Source organism: Chrysochloris asiatica, unplaced genomic scaffold, assembly GCF_000296735.1.
Source record: "Chrysochloris asiatica unplaced genomic scaffold, ChrAsi1.0 scaffold00062, whole genome shotgun sequence".
Taxonomy (NCBI): Eukaryota; Metazoa; Chordata; class Mammalia; order Afrosoricida; family Chrysochloridae; genus Chrysochloris; species Chrysochloris asiatica.
The window spans coordinates 17,434,666-17,438,514 of record NW_006408580.1 but is presented as its reverse complement, the minus strand read 5'-3'; the positions used below and the strand labels follow the sequence as shown (position 1 = coordinate 17,438,514).

The 3,849-nt window shown below is 49.3% G+C and overlaps 1 pseudogene; it reads right to left on the bottom strand.

Annotated features, from left to right (window-relative positions):
• Positions 1–2,377: 2,377 nt before the first annotated feature.
• Positions 2,378–3,042, bottom strand: LOC102825113 (annotated as a pseudogene).
• Positions 3,043–3,849: the final 807 nt, after the last annotated feature.

Below are 3,849 nucleotides of genomic sequence, written 5' to 3'. Positions count from 1 at the left end.
TGGCACTATAGGATATACAAGTACTACACCAATCCTGATCGCCAAACCTGGTGAGTTTGAACCAGCCTCAGCTCGGAAAGCTTATGCAAAGTTCTGAGTTGGAAAGGACTCCACAGCGTTTAAAAGAAACAGCATGAGTCCTCTCTGTAAATGACAACAATTACTCACAATGTTGTTGTTGTTAAGTGGTTCCCAGTATATTGCTTATTCTTCAGTGCCACACCAGGAGTAGCATACCTGTTACTCTAGAGAGGGAATTATTGCAAGGGAAGGAGGGTGAGGGCGTGGAGGAACTTTAGGTTTGGCGATCAGGATTGGGGAAGAGAAAAGAGATGAGCTCCAGGAGGTAGCTGAAACAGGAGGCTACAGGAAGGGTCAGCATGGTGTGGGAAGGACACAGGTGGAGGGCACAGAGGTGGCAGGGAGTGGTGTAGTGGTGGTCCTGAGCAGTGGGGTGCTGGGTGGTCCATGGGCCCTCACTACCACTAAGGTGAACTCACAGTGCCAGATGTATAGATTGGTGGGCTTCCGGCATGACTCAAACAGGAACAGGTAGTACTGGTGGTTGAAGGTGACACAGGCTGAGCTCAGCAAGGCTCACAGACACAGATACAATGCCAGGAAGATGCACAACAGGTGGACCAGCTTCAGTGGGGTCAGCAAAGACGCTCGCACCTCCTCCATGCCTCTGCCCACCAAAGCCATACCCTTCTCTGCAGCTGCTGGGCCAGCGACTGAGGACGCAGGTGGGACTAAACACTAGGGCCAGGCCTCCGAGGATGGAAATACGCTCCATAGGGGCCTCTGCCCTCTGCCTGAGATTCTCTCTGCTGTTGCTGCCAGTCTGCTCCCATGCAGCACCCTGCTAGCGCTGCTCAGTGCTCTGCCTCTCCTATGCCACACTCTGACCCAGTGTGTGCACTTGCTGCGATCTGCCCACGCAGTCTTCTGCCCTCCTCACGCTCTGAAAGCTTCCATATCAGGCTTTGGACATGTCGCAGGTCTGCTCTCTCACTGCCCTCTACCTTTCCATGTGCTCTGTCCAGCCAGAGCCTTCTTCCTGTGATGCTGCACTGAGCCCCTGCCCTTCCCTTTCCTCGCTTCTCCTGCCTGTGTTGGGAAGTGCCCACGCTGCTAGCCCGCACCTGCTACTTACTTTTTGCCACCGCAATCTGCCCCGCCGCCGGCCAGCGCTGCCATGTGCCAGCGCTGCTCTCTGACTCTGTCCGGGACTTATTCCGATGCTCCTGTGCTGTCCTCTGCATATGTGCACAATGCCTTGCACCCACACCTCCCTCTGCTGGCGGCTAGCTCTGCTTGCACTGGTGCCCATATCCCCACCCCTCCACCCTCTCGCCTTCAGCCCACACCGCCCTCTGCCCATGCACTAGACAAGCTACTCCCGCTCCTGCATCGCACATTGCCCTTGCCTCCCCACGCATCGCCATCAGCACATGACAGAGCACCAATATGCCTTGGCCTCCAGTCCAAGCTGCCCTCTTCCCCCCACAGGCGCCACAATCTAGCCATGGCCGCACCACAATCTGCTCCTGTTGTGGGTTCACATCACACTTTGTCCTAGTCCACACTGCGTTTTGCCCCAGCACCCTCACGCACTGTGCTCTGCCTGGCATCCAGCAGGAGCCACGCTGTGCCCGCCCCTGCTCGCTGCCAGCATCTGTACTCTGCCCACAACTGCTCTCTGCCCATAGCATTCTATCTCTCTGCTCCAAGGTTAGGTTCTCCTCTACTCTTCTCTGGGCTTACTGCAAGCCCCCTCTCCAGGCTTGTGGTGCTCTTTTTAGGAAGCCAGAGAGGTCCTTTTCTAAACAGGGTAAAACAGTGGTTCCTCAGTTTTCTGCTCTGTAGCTGTTGGAAACAGAACATCTTCTATCACAGTGAGGTGACAACTCCATTCTCTCCCCCCACCCCCCCATCACTCCCCCTTCCTGACCAATATCTCTGGAGGGATTTGGATTGGAATAAGGAGAATAAAATTGACTACAGACATTTCAGCCTATCTTTTCAAACCCAAGACAGACCAGTCTTGGACCCAAGAACCCCCTGGTTTTTACTATTAGCTTAAGTCTCCCTTTTATTAGAGCAAGATACCATCCTTTGGAATAACTTGTTTGTTAACATCTTGGACATAGATCTGATTGGGAGTGGGTTGTGGACCCTCAAACTAAGCATCAGTCACACTTACCTTCCCACAGTGACTATAAATGTAGCCTTCCACATCCACACTAACTGCTCTCTTGCATTCACCCAAAATGGCAAACTGGGTTTATAATAAAATAATCTTGCCACAGCCATTCTTTGTTTTGTTTTTTCCACCACTGAGTACATCCATCCAATCCTCTTCTGAGCTTCTTTTTCATCTCTCAGGTTTAGTTAGATGTCCTCTATGAAGATGCCACAGTTTACCAAGAACACAGAACAGAGAACTCTTCCCACACCCATTAGGACCACAGATTAGAACATTGGTCCCAGATCAAACCTCAAAATTAAGGTCCCGGATCAAGATGTCTAAATTTGGAGTAGCTAAAGGAACACAATCAAACTTTATAATGTTATCTCCAGTACCAAGTATTAAAGGAATAACTTGTGATTCTTCAATACGTCTTTCCTGTTGCAAGACCATTGTACGTTCATATCTGCCGTGATTTAAATCCTTTACTACTTGCATTATTTCTGTAATCTGAGCAGTAAATCCAGCCAAACTAGTCATTTCCCAACCAGCCAAAACTATACAATCCAGAGCCTGAGACATTCATAACAGCATTCTTCCACTTTGGTACTAATCCTCCAGAAGTTCCGAATGTGTGCTCTTGAGATGTCATGGGTGAGTCAAATCTAGGAAAGATGACTGACACGTGGGTAACCAAGTGCAGTGGCAAAGTATTTGGCAATTATGCTATCAATGAAACCCATGGAGTACGGAAACAAAATGATATTATGTAGGTGCTCCACCAGTTTATGAAAGACTGAGTAGATTGTCTGCTTTTCTCTTTTATTTCCAATTTAAAAGGAAATTTCTTCAGAGCTAAGCCCTACAATGTTCAGCAGACTCCTGTGAACCCTGGTGGAGAACTGGTTGCCTAGCAGTGTGGCAAGACTCTTGGGTCCAGAGTCAGTGACATAGTCACAAGGACTAGAGTGGAGAGTGATGCATCCAGCTGATAAAAAGAGAAGTCATATGCATAAGAACACCCACACTTGCAGATGATACCCACTTGACCTGGCTTCAATGACTGGATGAACAGAGTTCAACTAGAGGAAGAAAGAAGTAGAAAAAAACAGTAATCAGATACAATTTGATGAACTTGACCTACACCTATGGATTCAGTAGCTCCAAAGAGGGAACAAATCTTAAAGCAAGGATCATTCCTACCCTCTCCATACACAGAGTAGACAGGGATGAACAAGTTGGACATTGGCTACACAAAATGGAGGCACTGCAAAGGAAAGAAATGACTAGTTTACAAGTTTTCAAGAGTGACCATTGATTCAGAGGGCACGGAGGAATGTAGAGGCTCCACGGAGTAGTATCCAATCTGTTTGGGCGGGACTGATGAAAGGAGATGGGGATAGGTCTCTTGTGGTACAGTAGTGACCAGGACTGACTGTGACAGCTGGAAATGCTAAAGTAGATATTTTTTAGCAAAAGGAGGGGAGTGATTGACTTTGCAGTCCAGGAGTGGAGGTCCCTGGGACCATCTAGGGAGAAGAGCGGAGTGCAGGACACTACCCAGAGAAACAATGACATCAGAGATGGAGGCAGAGATGATGACGTGGAGAGATGGAGCGGCTGGGGACTCTAGACCCAGAGAGGGAGAGGGGCTGTGT